The 17940-nt window shown below is 39.1% G+C and overlaps 1 protein-coding gene across 2 annotated transcripts in view; it reads right to left on the reverse strand.

Annotated features, from left to right (window-relative positions):
* The window catches only part of SEMA3D (semaphorin 3D), a 191392-nt gene extending 173760 nt beyond the window's left edge, over positions 1-17632 (reverse strand). Inside the window, exon 1 of one of the 2 annotated variants that reach the window (XM_034964345.4) lies at positions 17164-17632. The gene's annotated coding sequence lies outside the window, so the exon portion shown is untranslated. The remainder of the gene's footprint in view (positions 1-17163) is intronic. The other variant, XM_055114602.3, reaches the window with a different exon arrangement.
* Between the last annotated feature and the right edge of the window lie 308 nt (positions 17633-17940).

The following is a 17940-nucleotide window of genomic DNA, read 5'->3' on the forward strand; positions in this document are numbered from 1 at the left end:
AATGATACAGAGGTTAAAATGTCCATCCTTCCATCTAACACATGTTTTAAATTAAATCAATACTGCCACCTAAGAGACTGATTTTGGATATCTTTGATTGAGAAAAGGATAATCATTTTAAGTCTTTCTGATTCTAACAAAAATTGGAAAAAAAGAGCTGTGGTATCTGTTTCATCATTTATTTAAACAAAAATATTTTACTGATGCTACATACAACTCAGGATTTTAGATTCTTTTTTCAAAACTCTACTTACTTTTTCTTCATTTGAAGATACAAATCAACTATTGATCACTATGCTAGGTATCACACAGAATGAATATGAAATGTGGAACTATCAGTTCTTAAGAACTGATAGATTGCTAGTGAGACAAACTGTCCATATAAAATAGTTTTAAATTTAAATTATTTATTTTGATGTGTGAATGTGTGTTTGTGAATGTGAAAATAAAAAAAGTTCATTATATATGTGATCTGGTTTGGTATTCTGATGGACGGAGAAGGTGAGATGTGATTTGGTTTTTAAAAAATAGAATAGCAAAAGATTTAAAAAAAGAGAGAGCGAGAAAGAAGGAATTCCATTCAGGATGAACAGCATGAGCAATGCTGGGCCCTAAATATTAAACATACATGACAACAAAATAAGTGTTCACTACTTTATTTCACAAAATAAATATTAGTAAGATTACCATTGGTTTCTATTTCTAGTTCTATGATGTATGTTTGAAAGTTGATGCCTGTACAAACCTATTTTCTGTATCTCATTATTTTAGTAGTCTGAAACAGTTATCTTCCTTTAGCAGGAAAAAAGATCATGAGGTATTCTGTATACTGCTAGAATCCAGTCTGACCTCAGACTTCTATGTATGTGGAAAGATATTTCTTGTTCCATTGTGAATTTTGGGAACAACACAACAATCATTTCAAAAAGTGTAATATCAATGGGAAGGTTTGAATCTCAGGGAATCTAGGTCCTGAGAGATATATAAAAAGTTCTATGTCAGGCAGAGTGATTTGAATATAGAATAGGGCAAAATCATAAACCATATGAATATCAGGCAGCTAAGTCTGACATAATAGTCTAATAAATTATTTCTTATAATTTCTCTGGTATTCTTCTTTTATATTCTCATTACCATTGCAATAGTCTAGCCCATATCACATATGTGAAAGGGTTAATTAATCTCCTTGAAAATTATTCATAGGTTCATCTTCCCAAGACACTAACTCTTGGGTTATTTCATTATTCAAAAATATTCAGTGGTTCCCTATCAACTATGGAATAAAATTCAAATTCCAAGTCCTAGCATTTCAAGTTTCTGCAACCAATAGAACATGCTTAATATATACTGGTGAGAAGACATCAAAACACTAGTGTTGACTTTTAAAATAACAATGGTATCAGGCACCAGAATAGATTATTTCTTTATTTACTCTCTTTAAAACTCATTGCATTTTGGATGCAAAATTGTCATTTACCTCTATCTCAATATATAAGTATACTAAGGCTGATACAGTTAAATAACTCCAATTTTCTCAAATAATTAATAGAATAATTATAATTGTGACTCAAAAGTGAGCTTCCTTTCCACCAAAAGACAGTGTACACACTTGTGCATACAAAGTCACAACCAGTAGGAGATGGCATGTGGTGAAATCATAAGAATGTAAACCCTTAAGTGGATGATCCATTGCTGTAGACTAGGGCCTACTGGAAAAGCAACAAGGCTGAGAGTTTAGAGTTAATAATTTATGTGTATTTCCCATTTAAATAATAACTGGAATGAGCAAAGTGAATGGGTCAGTGAACAAAGTCTATAGAGAGAAAAAGAACAGAACCGTGGACAAAGAGAATGTAGTGAGAGGAGGAGAAAGCAACCATGATGGAGCTAGAAAGGGAACAGTCAGGGGAAACCCGGGAATTATGGGGGCCTCAAAATAAGAACCCACATGATAGTCCTAGGATTGTTCCATCTTCCCTACCTGTGTTCATTCCTGGGCTATGGACCTGGAACAACCATTATTACCTTGATCAAGATCAACCTTTTTTTAGTGACCTGGAACTACTCAGAAAACCCACTGTTTGATAGGCAGGTCCCTTGAATAACACCTAAAGGTAATAATTTGAAAAAGGACACCCTTTATGTCGCCCACAAAATAATTAAAAATTAATATTGTTTATCTCATTTACTAAAAATCTCACAGAGAATCAAGCCAGCAAATTTATAATACGTATTCACTAAAGTAATAAATAAAATTACATAAGGAATGAGTGAATTTATATATAAAAAAGGAAAAATAAAACAAAAATGAACTTTGAATTGAATTGACTCAGTTTTAGTCTTTAAAATTGTTTCCTTCTCTTGATTTGCTCTAACAAAATTATCCTTAAGGACTCAGGGAATAGAAAATGACACATGCTAAAGCGGTGTGTGTGTGTGTGGGTGTGTGTGTGGGTGTGTGTGTGTATATGTTTATAATATATATAGAGAGAGACACACATACATATATAGACACACATATGTATGAGTAAAGGCTTCTTTTCCCTCTGCACTAGAAAGAGTACAAGAAACATTTTACAGCAATTTATCTGCAAACATAGGGCAATATTTAGTATTCCCAAGATGAACATTGTAGAGTGATTATTTAGAAATCACTAAATAATTATTTGTGATTACTTAGAAAATATTTAGAGTAATTCTTATGTATCCTATCTCTAAAACATTTCACTTTCTGTAGATAGGGTTTTGTAAATTATTAAAATCTGATATATTGATGAGAACCCAAAAGCAAAAGAGACAATTATGGGAATAGACTAATTTGAAACCATACCAAGAAAAGCATTCAACAAGTATTTTCTCATAAAATAATCAGAACATTATTCAGTTTCACTTCAACTTGCTCAGAAGCTGAAGTGACCTTTAAGTTCAATTTCTGGAAAACATTGATTAACATACTTTGCTGTTTCTATTAAACTGTATTCTAAGGAATGGCCAAGCAGATAAAGCAGCATGGAACAAAGATGTACTTTGCACATTAGATTCCCTACAGATGCAAAAGTTACTCATTTATCTCTGGGTTCTCCCTAAACTTGCTTCTTGAGGGATTAATGCTTAGCTTCTGTTAGGCAACTTGATTGCACAAGTGCTGTACTGCAGGTTCCTACACGGTCCTCTGAAGCCCAAATTTAGGAAGCAAGCATTCTGGGCTCTCTTAGTAACTAGACAGCTCAAGTAGAGCAAGTTGAGCACTGGTGTGTGGTCTACAAACGATCCCGTCTCTGGGCATGAGACTGCACTATGGAGAATGTTTCTGGGCTGAGTTCCAGATCCTTGAGTGAGTGGATGGTGAATTAGGTCATTTTGTTTCCCCTCACTTTCTTATGAGGGAGACTAAAATAGAATATTCTGAAACAGCAGAATAATGAGAGCATTTAACAAAAGATCCCAAGAGCAATACCTTGTTAGAAAAGGCATAAGGAACAAGGCACAAAAGAAACAAGGTTGTAATCACACAGTGGAAGTAAACTGTGGGCAAGGAGATGGGAATGAGAGCAGACCCAACTTGGAAGGCTAAGTAAATAACTATGCATTGGGTTAAAAAGAGAGAAAGAGAGAGAGAAAGAGACAGAGAGAGAAAAGGGAGAGAATTGAACAAATATACATTGAACATTTGAGGGTGGATAACTGGAGTAAAAAAAATATTTAATGTTATGAATCCAGTAGTAGATAGTTTAAAAGTAAACAGAAAGATGCTAGGAAATAAGTCTGGGAATTCAGAGGAGGGTGTTTAAGGCTTTTACTACTTGCTGATCAGCTTCTATAACTGGCTGATTCTTCTGTGGCAACTAGTATTAAGGGTTTACTCTGTCCTGGCTTCTTCCTCACATCACTGTAGCATGATCTATTGCACTGTGCCCCAAAATTATCCCTTTAAACACACTTCCGTGCCAAAACAGATGGGATACTCAATTCTAAAACACCATTCTCTTATGAAAGTATATACTTGAAGTAGGCCACCAAGGGGCTGTTCTTTGAATGAAATGGATGAAACTCAGTAGATAAAAAATACAAAAGCAGACGAATGGAGTGGGAATTCGATCTATTGTAATATGCATAGTCTGTTTAAGAAAAAGAAAAAGTAACATACAGCTATTGTAACACGTCATATAGTTTTTCGTTTCCCTGTATTAACCCATGTGTTCCTCACAATAACTCTGTGAGATTAGTGTTTTCATGAACTCCAATTAAAAAATGGGACACTGAGATGTAGAAAGTAACTTGCCTGAATCACACAACTAAGAGCTGACAGAGCTAGTATCTGGACCCAGGATGTCTGCTTTCACAGCCCCATAGTCTTAGCCACTGCACCACATTCATTTCCATATTTTAAAGCCCCCATTGAAAATTAAACCAATCAAGGACTCTGACACTTTTAGTTACTAAAGTGAGTGACTGCCTTTATAACTGAAATATTGAGTAATCAGGACTAATCTCAGGTGTCGAGCCAGGGCTCCTGGTGTGCTGAAATAGCTGGGACCCAAGAAAGAAAGGATGGAGATAATACTCTGAACATAACCTCCACATAGATAAAAGCAGGTGAGGAAGAAGGTGATGTAATTAAGCATAGGCTGTAGAGAAAAAAGACCAAGACTACAAATAGGTCCTTTTGTTGATTTGTGTTTGATACTGTAAGGATATGTGATTTAACCCACGGTGATAAAGAATTCTTCTAAAATTGTCTACTTCAGGGCACCAGCCATGTTTTTTCATCTGTGTTTCATCAGTGACTATTACAGTGCCTGGCATGCAGCGGGTGCACAATAAATACTCATTAAAGAAAAGACAAAAGGGGAGCTGGAGTTAGGAGGGCTTCAAGAGCAATATAAATATATGGGAAATATAGGAGTGACATAAGCTTTGTGATAAGATCCATAGTCCAAGTTGTCACAAGACAAAAAAACAGAGGCATTAGATTCTGAATGGATTAATTTCAGTCAAGTATTAGAAACTGCACTTATTTTGTGCAAGACTTGGCAATATGCTATAAGAATATGGAAAAAAGATACCTAGGTAACAACCATTTGGTTTGTATCCTTGAGAAACAATCTTGTGGCACTAGAAGTAAGGCAGAGGGCAAGAGCTACTGGGGACTGAAAGAGATCTTACAAACAAGTGGGTAGATTTTGAATGAAAAAATCTTTTCCAGGTAAGAGTAAGTGGGTGTTTGTGGGGTAGGGAGTAGAGGCATCGGTTGATGGCTGGGAGAGTTGGTGGCAATAAAATATATAAAATTATTCCAGTTGAAAGGGAAAATCATAGCCAGAGCCCCTTAGGGAAAGAGCACAGCAAAACTGTAGACCCATATGCCTGGTCCACATGGCTAATGCTGGTTTGCTCTGCTTATCAATTTAGGAAATTTACAGTAGATTTTTCTCATCCTAATACACTATCAACTTAAAGCACACATATACTTCAACACTGTCTGTACACAGTTAGTAAAGGAAAACTCAAAATCTTCATGTACGATTATTGAATGTAATAAAGGGTTGCAATTATACAAAAGAATGATTGTTCATTGACATGGAGATGATGGTTTTGTACTGCTAAATAGTAGGGGAAAGTAGGCCTGAATGCGATTGTGATTTTTAATAACTCGAGTGAAAGTGCACAGGATATGAAATGACTGTTCACTGTACACTATTAACTTCTGAAATATGAATCAAAGTACTAGTTCCTGAAATATGAAAAGACACGTGATAGTGACACAACAAAAGAAGGCTTCTAAACAATCAACATCCAGAGACTGGGGCTGGGATAGGGTGAGGAATCCTGTAATATCTTAGCCCAGGCTCTCTGAAGGTTTATTGAGTACACATGTGTAAGCATAGCATTCCTTCTCTTTGCAAGTTATTCTGGCCAAAAACTTGCCCTTTTGAAAACCCGAACAATGAATGCTCTCTGCCAAACCTCATCATAGTGAAGTCTAAGTCAAAAATCCCCACAGTTCTGTGAAATGTGAATCAAGCCAAAGAAAGGGAAATGTTATTCACCCGTCTGTACATCCAGTATAGGTGCTTTTGAACAGCTACTTTACAGGTGATAGAAGTCAATTTCAAAATCTACTACTATAATTTCTTAATTTGTATTAACTTCCATTTCTAAATTAAAAATAATTTGTCTTACACTCTTTCATCATGCAGGTCATTTTTCAGACAGAATAATCTGGCTACTTTTATAATTGGCCAATCTGCTTGGGAAGAAACATATAACAATGAATTCGGTTATGATGGGGAACTATATAAATATATGAAGAGACAAGACTGGAGATAGTGTGGTCAAAACAATGAATTTTGAATTTTAAAATATGTCAAGGATAAAGTTAATATATATAAAACTGCAAAAATATATAAAGAATTCACTCTCTGGTGTGTAAAGTCAAACCTAAAATCTTGTTAACATTTGAGATGGTTATTTTCATTTACAAATAAATTTTTAAAACTAGTACTCTCATTATGATTAAGTATTCACAAGCCATCATGAAGATATATTGATAGAAGTTTAAAAAAAAGAGGTAGACAACATGAGTCTATACAAAAAAAGTGAGTTGCACATACCTAGTGTGCAAATTGAGTATGCATTTAAAAAGTTTTAGTGAGAATATTATATTGCTTCATCCCTCTATTGGATTGAGCTAAGTTGTCAAGACAAGATCACTCTTTAAAACATTTTTAAATTTATTTTGTGTAACAGAAATTAAAACCCAAAATCCAAGATTCCAGTAAGAGTTCAAAGCATATTAGTCATATTGATCTTAGTCTTTTCAGACACTTCTATTGTTTCAGAAAATTCAGTAGGTTATCACCCTTTAGTCACACATTCTGGGATCAGGTTCCATGACTTTTTCCAAACAAGTTCTTGAAATGTGTTTTGTATGCTACGACTCATACAAACTAAAACCAGAAATAAAAAAGCATGCCTAAACTTTCAGCTGTTGCCCCAGTATAACACAAATTCAGCAGAAACTCCAGTTAACTGTGAAGCACAGAATCAGGTCATTATTAAATAAGTATAAATATAAGGTAAAAATAGTATGACTTTGGTATATATAAAATTATATAGAAAAGTGAAAACAACTTTGGATCTGACTGAAGGAAAGCTTCCCAAGAGACACTAAAACTCAATTTAAAAAAATTCAGCAATTTGGAACATAAGGAAGAGAAGGAATAATGTGTAAAGTAACATGTATATATGTGTGTGTGTGTGTATTTGTATACATATATATATATAGAGAGAGAGAGAATTGACATTTAGAGATATATCTGTACAGTCATGTGATGTGTACAATGTTTTATTCAAAAATGGATCACATATATCAAGGTGGTCCCAAAAGTATAATATCATGTTTTTACCATATCTTTTCTATGTTTAGTTATGTTCAGAAACACAAATACTTCACACTGTGTCATAGTTGCCTACAATATTCAGTATAGTAGCATGCTGTATAGATTTGTAGCCTAGGAGCAATAGGCTATACCATCTAGGTTTGCGTAGGTTCATTCTATGATGTTTGCACAATGACAAAATTGCCTAACAACATATTCCTCAGAACATATCCCTGTCATTAAGTGATACATGACTGTATAGTGCATGTATTCAGACATGGATGTATCTGTGTATAGATATGCATATATATGTGTAAAATATAATAGGGAGATAGTAAGATGGTAGCCATATTTGCTGCCCACTCTATATTGTGGAACACATGTAAGTTTTAGCTTCTAAAAGTTATTTTGGGGGGAGGTAGAAGCCTCTTGGGTATAATTTAATATTCAAAATAGTCATGGTATATATATTATACATATAACATTTGTTGGAGAGTGATTCTTCAGGCATTTAATGTGGTAGATGTTATTGAGATTGAAAGAGAAAAAAAGAGTAAGTAGTTACACAGTAATTTTGGCAAGAATCTTGGAAGCATAATCATCATCTGGAATTGAAAACATCTGGCACTGATGTTGTGTCTTGTCAATATCATTAAAATAGCAAAGACAGAAGTAAAAAATGCACATATTTTTTAAGTGCTTAAGATTGATTTATAGAGATGACTAATAAATAGCATTTTTTGCATGAGAGCCTATAATTACAATCATAATTTGAAATCTGAATGTTTTTAGTAATTCAAATGTGTTATTTTATTAGAAAAATAAGTAATTACAAGAACAGCTAATTTACAGTATTTATTTATTATGATAGTATTTATTATCAACAGAAAAAATGGCAGCAGAGTGGTAAATGGAAGTAGAGGAAAACATAAGCATTAAGTTGAAAGGCATTGATATGGTCTGGTTCTGTGTTCCACCCAAATTTCATCTTGAATTGTAATCCAAATTGTAATACCCATGCATTGTGCAAGGGATCTCATGGGAGGTGATTAGGTCATGGGGGCAGTTCCCCCATGCTGTTCTCGTGATAGTGAGTGAGTTCTCATGAGATCTGATGGTATTATAAGGGGCTTTCCCCCACTTCTCTCTGCACTTCTATCTCCTGCTGCCATGTGAAGAAGGACAGGTTTGCTTCCCCTTCTGCCATGATTGTAAGTTTCCTGAGGCCTACCCAGCCATGTGGAACTGTGAGTCAATTAAACCTCTTTCCTTAGAAATTACCCAGTCTCAGGTATTTCTTCACAGCAGCATGAAAACAAGCTAACACAGTAAATCGGTACTGGATAGTGTGGTGCTGCTGTAAAGATACCTGAAAATGTGGAAGCGACTTTGGAACTGGGTAACAGGCAGAGGTTGGAATGGTGTGAAGGGCTCAGAAGAAGACAGGAAGATGTGAGAAAGTCTGAAACTTCTGAGACTTGTTGAATGGTTTTGACCAAAATGCTTATAATGATATGAACAATGAAGTGCAGGCTGAGGTGGTTTTAGATGGAGATGAGAAATGTGTTGGGAACTGGATAAAGGTGTCTCTTGCTATGTTTTAGCAAAGAGACTGGTGGCATTTTGCCTCAGCCCCAGAGATCTGTGGAGCTTTGAACTTGAGAGAGATGATTTAGGGTATCTGGCAGAAAAAATTTCTAACTAGCAAAGGGCTCAAGAGTAAACAGAGCATAAAAATTTGGAAAATTTGCCTCCTGATGATGTAACAGAAAAGAAAAACCCATTTTCTGAGGAAAAATTTAAGCCTGTGGCAGAAATTTGCATAAGTAACTAGGAGCCAAATGTTAATCATGAAGACAATGGGGAAATGTCTCCAGGGCATGTCAGAGACTTCACAGCAGCCCTTCCTGTCACAGGCCTGGAGGCCTAGAAGAAAAACGTTTCATGGGCTGGATCCGGGGCCTCCCTGCTGTGTGCAGCCTTGGACTTGGTGCCCTGTGTTCCAGGTGCTCCAGCCGTGGCTAAAAGGGGCCAAGTTACAGCTCAGGCCATTCCTTGAGAGGGTGCAACCTAAGTCTTGGCAGCTTCCATGTGGTGTTGGTCCTGCAGGTGCAAAGAAGCCAAGAATGAGATTTGGGAAACTCTGCCTGGATTTCACAGGATGTATGGAAATGCATGGATGTCCTGGAAGAAGTCTGCTGCAGGAGAAGAGCCCTCATGGAGAACCTCTGCTGGGGAAGTACAGAAGGGAAATGTGGGGTGAGAGCCCTCACAAAGTAATGGAGTAGTGGCCAGAGCCTCCTGTAGGGGCACTGCATAGTGGAGCTGTGAGAAGAGGGCCACCATCCTCAAGACTCCAGAATGGTAGATCCACTGACAGCTTGCACTGTGCTGGAAAAGCCACAGACACTCAATGCTGACCTGTGAAAGCAGCCAGGAGTGGGGCTGTACCTTGCAAAGCCACAGGAGCAGAGCTTCCCCAGGCTTTGAGAGCACACCTCTTGTATCAGCATAACCTGGATATGAGACATGGAGTCAAAGGAGATCATTTTGGAACTTTAAGGTTTAATGACTACTTTATTGAATTTTAGACTTGCATGGGGCCTGTAGCTTCTTCGTTTTGGCCAATTTCCCCTTTTGGAATGGGTGCATTTACCCAATGCCTGTACCCCAATTATATTTTGAAGTAACTAACTTGCTTTTGATTTTCCAGGTGCATATCTGGAAGAGACTTGCTTTGTCTCAGATGAGACTATGGACTTGAACTTTTTTTTTTTTTTTTTTTTTGAGACGGACTCTCGCTCTTTTGCCCAGGCCGGACTGCAGTGGCGCTATCTCGGCTGACTGCAAGCTCCGCCTCCTGGGTTCACACCATTCTCCTGCCTCAGCCTCCTGAGTAGCTGGGATTACAGGCGCCCACCACTGTGCCTGGCTAATTTTTTGTATTTTTAGTAGAGACGGGGTTTCACCGTGTTAGCCAAGATGGTCTTGATCTCCTGACCTCGTGATCCACCTGCCTCAGCCTCCCAAAGTGCTGGGATTACAGGCATGAGCCATCGCACCCAGCCGGACTTGGACTTTTGAGTTAATGCTGAAATGAGTTAAGACTTTGGGGAACTGTTGGAAAAGCATAATTGTGTTTTGAAATTTGATAAAGATGACATTTGAGAGGGGTCAGGGTCAGAATGATATGATTTGGCTCTGTGTCCCCACCTAAATCTTATGTTGAATTGTAATCTGAATTGTAATCCCTATGTGTTGGGAGAGGGACCTCATGTGAGGTGACTAGGTCATGGGAGCAGTTTTCCCATGCTGTTCTTATGATAGTGAGTGAGTTCTCACGAGACATAAGGGTTTTATAAGTGTTTTTTCCCTCTTTCACCTGCACTTCTCTCTCCTGCTGCCATGTGAAGAAGGACATGTTTGCTTCCCCTTCCGCTATGATTATAAGTTTCCTGAGGCCTCCCCAGCCATGTGGAACTGTCAGTCAACTAAACCTCTTTCCTTTATAAATACTCAATCTTGGATATGTCTTCATAGCAGTGTGAAAATGACTAATACATGCATTAATCTTATTGACACCAGAGAATGGTTCACTATTAGTAAAGTTTTCCACTATATAATTTAAATATAACATTTAAGATAGACTTCATTTTTTTGAGTACTTTTAAATTTACAGAAACATTGAGCAAATAGTACAGATAAGTCTGCCATAAACCACATCCTATTTTTCTTATTATTTATATTTTACATGGTATGGACATTTTTTACAATTAATGAATCAATGATGACAGATTTTCAATAATCAAAGTCCATACATTATTCAGATTCTCTTTGTTTTAATCTGACATTTTTTATCTCTGTTCCAAGGTCCCATGCAGATATTATATTACATTTAGTTCTCATATCTCTTTAGGCTTAGGCTTCTCATGCTGCAACAGTTTCTCAGACTTTCCTTGCTTATTTTGAGGCTTTTGTTTGTTTGGTTTTGTTCATTTGCACGGAGAAGTGATTACTTTCTTTGTTTTTGAAGACAGGTGTGAAGATTACTGATCAGGTATTTTGTAGAATGCTACTCTAGTGTAAGTTATCTGATGTTTTTCTTGTGCTTAGATTGAAGATATGAGTTTGGGGAGAAAGATCACAGAGGTAAATTGCCATTTTAATGCAATAATATCAAAAGCATAAACTATCAACATGATTTACCACCCACTGTTGATATTGACCTTGATTACCTGGCTAAGATCGTGAGATAGGGATCCTCAGGCTTATCCACTGTGAAATGCTACCCCACGCCAATCTTGCTTTCTAATGTTGTTATCCAATAGAAAGAACCAGACACCTTTGGAGAAATGGCTCATTCCAGGACTGGATCAGGGTGAGCCTACAGCATCTTGAAATGACAAAGAATAAAGACATGCTCACAACACACACACACACACACACACACACACACACACACTGCTAGAGTTGTATTGAAAAGACAGAGGAGCCAATTGAAAGAGCTCCCAGAGGCCAAAGCTGGAAAAATTTGAGTAACAAATAAATTAAGTAGTATTGATTATAACACAAGTATAAAATAAATAACCATGATAGTATGCTAGTATAAATAAGAGATTGAATAAATTAATAAGTAGGGAGGAAAAGACAATTCTTCCATGCACAATAATTTCAAGTAATATATGTAGCTATTCTGCCCACAAGGAAGAGAAGCCTAACTCTCTACTCCTGAAGTGTGGGCTAAGCATGCTGACCTCCTTCCAAAGAGTACAGCATGGAAAAAGGAGGGGAGAAAAAGAAGGTAATCTTTGTAGCTTATTGAGCTTTGCAAATGAGTGAGCAAACTGAATAAACTGACCAGTGAAAGATTAGCATGCTAGTTAAAGATGACCTGGTTGATGGCTATTAAAATTATGAAACATGAACATGGAACTAAAGCATCCAATATTAATAATGATGGATTGAAAATCATCAAAATTATTAAAATGCAAACATAAACAGTATACTTCATTATAATGTCAGCTTTTTAAAATGACTTACCTATGTATAGGTGTTTACCTATGTATAAATGTCTACTAATCTTAATATCACTCAAGTTTCAAAATAATCTCAAAAGTGTTGCAATTGTTTATCAGCGTATTTCTTGGTTATGGTGAATTCTTCTTTTCTTTTATCTTTTTTTAGTTATTATTTAGGTATTTAAAGTTAGGATGAATTAACGTGGACATAGATTGTGTATACATATCTTTATTAATTGGGCCTTTCCAAAAATTACAAAAAAATTTTTAAAATAATTTTTAATTAGTATTCTTATATACTCTATCTGATCTGATCATTACACTATTCCTGTATGTTATGCATTATCATAAAACTCCCAGTCTCTCACAATTTTTTATGAGGGGTAAAGCCCTAATATTAGAAATAATACTTTTTGCTAAAATCTCAGGGAAAGTAAATTATAAACTCCAAAATCTTTAATTTGACTTTACAGTCAATAAAAAGATTCAAGATCACTATTACCTATTTAAACAGTTGGTTATACTTCAATAGTATTTAGAATTTGTTCAGCATTGAACAACATGAAGGTATAAAAAATTAGGGAAGACAAATTCCTAACCTCAAGATTCTTATTACCTAGTAAGAGATCATAACAACAGAAAAAGTAAAGAATAATACAAATGTTTGAAAATAGACTATTAGCTTGACAGGTATGGCAAATGTATAAAAATTAAAAAGGATTTTGGCCATGTTTCCTGGAGAAAGGGAATTGCTTTAAAACCACGTTTTGAGGTGGGAAGGAATGTGATCAATGTTATTGCCCATAGTAAATCATCATTATTATTATTGTTATTATGACTTATTCCACAAATGTGAATATTTGTTTCTCCTTTCAAGGATTATGTTATGGAGTGTTGAAATGCTACTTTACTTAAGTACTCTGTACCACTCCAGATGTTTAGAGGAAGAATAATAATAACTTTTCAAAACAAGCCTATGGTTACCCTTGTTCATGAAGAAATTTATTTATTAATTGACAAGGATGATTCTGAAGGAACATGTGTCAGCAATGTATTGAACCGCCCAGACAGAACAGCAAAGTTCAGAGTCAACATTTGCTTTTCCAAAATAATGAAGTTATAACAAACAACCCGAAGACATAATATTCATTAAACTAGCACCAGTTAGAATGTCTTCCCCTTGAGATTGAGAATTTGATATTACACAGGCATAATAAAAATAGTAATGAGTTAGCCCAGTAGCTTTGTTAACACAGTAAACAGACACTGAGACACAGAGATGCTTGCCAACCCCCGAAGTTATCTTCAGGGACACCTCTGGTTTATGATAACCCTTTTGATAGTTAACAAATATCCATGCAATGGATTGAGAGCACAGTATGAAGAATAACTGGAGACTATGAAACTTCTTGAATTAATTTAACTTCAACCCCAAGCAATATCCTTTTTAGTTTTGGAAAAGAAAAATATGTGAGAGTAAATCAGCTTGGTGACTCAAGTTCAAACCTGAAGTCCGGTCTGTTAGCCTGTCGGAAACAGTAGAAGATATGCTTCCTCTGCCTTTCTAGTTGTTTATATTCCTGACCTTCCCTGCCACCAAAAATAATTCCCATTCCCACGCTTACTAGTCTTCCCCACACATAAAAGAGAGATTACAAATTCAGTTTTTCTTTGTGTATTTTTCCTCTGCAAAATATAAAGCAAATCATTAGTAAAGACTTACCTATGAAGGCAATTCTGGTGAAAGGCAAAAGAAAGCCACAGCAATTACTTTTCTATCTTTTATCGTTAGTTTCTGCTAGTGTTGATGATAGTTTCCCGATAATTCCAAAACATTTTACATTGCCAGATACTTTTTCTTAACCTCCCATCTCAGAACGTCAACAGAAAAGTAACCACAAAAGTGAACAGAGTGAACTACAAAAGTGAACCAATGGTACTGAAATACGAAGTAAATTTTTAGGTATTCAGGTCATGAGGACAATAAGTAGACTGAGGAAAACCTAACTAATCTCAGGAAATGTTCTTAATACAACCATGGGATTTCTGTTTGATAAATTCTTTTTCTTTTCTTTTTTCCTTTACGGACATTGTTAAAGAAACTAATAATTCCTGCAAAGGAAAATGAAACCTGTAGGTATGAATAGATCATTAATATCACATACATACGATTCTGGGCTTATCGATTTGATGTGGTTCATTCTCATTCTCAACCATGAATTGCATTTAAAATTTTGAGTGTTCTCCACATGTAAATGATAACAGATACAGATACAGCATCATAACTGACCTTAGAAAGCCCTACCATTAAGTGGGGTCATGACAACTTTCTTGAAGTTTCTGAAAGGAGACCCACACCCAGGTAAAACAGTTCGTATCTCAGTTCGTGCCCTTACTAGCTTATATTTGGGCACATCAAGCAACATTTTTGCATCTCATTTATTATCATCTCTAAAATAATAACTACCTAGCTTATTCCCCCATCAATACAATTTTTTTTTTAAGAATTACGGTTCTTCGTTAAGAACATAAAAGCCAAAATGGGACAATACCCATTTATAACTCTTTATGTCTTTGTTTTTTTTTTCTTTTCTGTTCAAAAATAAAAGAATAAGAGAATAATGACACTTGTATCATATTGTTGAGGATATTAATTGTGATAAAGTTCACAGCACCTGAAACACAATAGGTGTTTGATAAATGTTTCTTCCCTTCTCTAGCAACTTTCCATTTCACAATTGGGCAAATTCCATTGGAAATTTTGGCAATTCGAATCAGTACTGTTTTACTGTCTGTCAGCCCTTGACCCTACTCTTATCTCGTCCCACATCACCTTCCTGTATTTCCTGGCCTTTCCCTTCCAAGAGCCAAGGTCATTGCCCATCTCCCTGACCAGGGCCATCACTTTGCGCCTGTCAGCGATGGCACCCCTGACCCGTCTTATCTGCTGGGGCGAGTCTCAGAGACTCTAAGACCCGAGTGGGTTAAAGCAGTGGCCAGCTGGGGCTGATCACTCCCAGCCCCGATCTTCTTGCTCATCCTCCTTGCTGTCTGGCCTCGGAGAAGGAAAAGGAGAAGGGAGGGCATCACTGGAGTGATGACATGTGTGTCTTCTTGCTCATCCTCCTTGCTGTCTGGCCTCAGAGAAGAAGGAAAAGGAGAAGGAAAAGGAGAAGGAAAAGGAGAAGGAAAAGGAGAAGGGAAGGCATCACTGGAGTGATGACATGTGGCTCTCTCCCTTCTCTGCCCTTCACATTTTTCTTTCCACGTGCAGAACTGGGAAGGCTCTGACCACCCCTGCCCCCGCGGTTGCCATGGTTACACAATAGCAGCAGCACCAGACCCAGGAGATGTCTCAGACCTCTCCTCTACCTCCGCCTCAACCCTTCCCTCTCTGTTAGGAAATCCTCCCCCTCGTCTCTGCGCGCCCCCACCCCGCCATCCCCCGCTAGCGCACACATGCAGGAGAACCCTTTTTAGGCTAAACCGGAAAGTTTATGTCTTCTCCCCTCTTCTTTTGCTTGTGCAAATAGCGCTAAGCTAAACGGAAAGTGGTGGGGTTTTGGTGATGAAATAAGAGTCCACGCACAGAAGCTTGCCTTTTATTACCGCTTCGCTCAAGGCGAAATCGCTGAAAGTTCGGCTATTTAACTCCTGTCCCCGTAACTCGGAATCCCGGACACCAGCGGCCCCAGCTGCTGGCGCGCGGCTCTCTTCCAGTCCCCTGGATCCCAAAGCGCCCTGCCACAGCGCGGCGTCTCCTCCTCCTGTCAACTTCCCTCCTTGCACTGTGACGGAGGCAAAGCAACTCAGCCCAGGAGGTTGAACTCGAGTCATTAGAGAAGGAGAAACAGTGCCGAAAACGGCCCGTGCGCTACCAGAGTAGCCCATTAACGCATTAACTCCGGGCTTGTTGGGCAGAAGCCGGGAGGAAACACCCTGGGGACCGCACTCCTGGTTAAATGCCCAGCACGAGTCAAATCCGGCCTTTCCAAAGCGAGCCAAGCCCACTACTACAAAGAGATCCCCCGAGTGTTTTGCCTTAACCACATTTCAGACAGCCAGCTTTGTGGCTGCTGTTTGACTCCAACTTTCCCTCTAAATCTAAAAGGATGCACACTTCCATCAGACGGAACGTCGCGATTCCCCGGCGAGGAAAAAGGCGTCGCCCATTCCTCTTCCAAAACGCTACAACAAAAACCACCACGCTTCCCTTCCTTCTTCCTTGCCCCTTTCCCTTCTCCCAGACCAACAAGGAAAGGAGCGAGCGAGGGCGCAGATGCCCTTTGGTCAAGTCCTCCCCGGATGTTCCCGACCAAAGCGTCTCCAAATGAACCTGCAGCCTGCGGAAGCCGGGGACACATTCATAGACGCTCTCTGCTGCCCAGACCAGGAGGGGTGATGGGGGAACGAGGAAGCCAGGGAGAGAGCAAAGTTCCTGGACGCGTCTCAGGAGGAAAACTTTGTGTAGTGCTGCCAGGCGGAGGCTCGTCAGAAGGCTCCGCAGCTGCTGAGGCGGGGTGGGACTGCGCCCCAGGGGCCGCGCTGAAGCTGGCGCCGCGATTACTGCGCACCGATTTCGCCCACTCTCTGTCCGCTCCCGGGAGCCTTCTCTGTCTCAGGACGGTTCCTTATCTCCCAGACCATGCTCGTCCTCCACTTCGGACCCACAGCCACCCCCAAATCCCGGCTATCCCCGCTTAGCACCGCGGTCTCCAGCACACCCTCCCACTGGAGTAGCAGGTGACCCAAACCAGACTTACCTGCTGTGAACTCTTCTCTCCCTCTCTCTTTTCCTGGTGCCTTTTCAGGGAGAGGGGAACGGGATGCAGGCTGAGGTCCAGCGGCGCGGCAACCCGGGGCACCGGCGCGCGTTCCTCTGAGCCGCAGCCCTGGCTGAGCAAGCGGAGCCGCCGGCAGCCCTGGCAGAGCCGGGAAGCTGCGGCCGCAGGGGCCAGGCCGGGAGGCAGGGGGCGCTGCTGCCTCCCCCGAGCGCCGCGCTAGGACAGGCGGAGAGCAAGGCACCAGCTGGAGCTTTGGGGAGGAGAGGGTGGCGAGGAAAGGCACGCTCCAAACAGGAGGGCGGCTTTTAAGTTTGTGGTGTGACCGCAGCAGCTGTCCTGGGAGAGACTCAGTCTTTCTAAAAAGAGGATGCTGAAAACGCCGGGGATTACCTTTCCCCTTCCGATCTCCTCCCCCAGCCCTCGCCCCCTCCTTCCACTGCGCACGCCAGAACTCCCAAGCGTGCAGAAGTTCATCCCTGCTGCGCCGAGGCTGCCAGCAGCATGGATTTAGAGGTAGCCCTGGCCAAGCGCTGACGGATGTTTATCAGGACAGGGCACCCTATGTGTAAAGCAACCTCTAACGTCTGATCTTCCTTCTGGGTGACTTGGGGACTTCTTTAGTTCCTTCTCTATACCATAAAACCTGTTAAGGGACCCCATGAGGAAGAAACAGGGAGAGTGACCACAAACACCGTCCTAAAAATGCTAATCCCACAAAACAGTACCTGCGTTCCACTATGTAAAACCTCAATCCAC

The sequence above is a fragment of the Pan paniscus genome, chromosome 6 (genome assembly GCF_029289425.2).
Source record: "Pan paniscus chromosome 6, NHGRI_mPanPan1-v2.0_pri, whole genome shotgun sequence".
Classification (NCBI taxonomy): domain Eukaryota; kingdom Metazoa; phylum Chordata; class Mammalia; order Primates; family Hominidae; genus Pan; species Pan paniscus.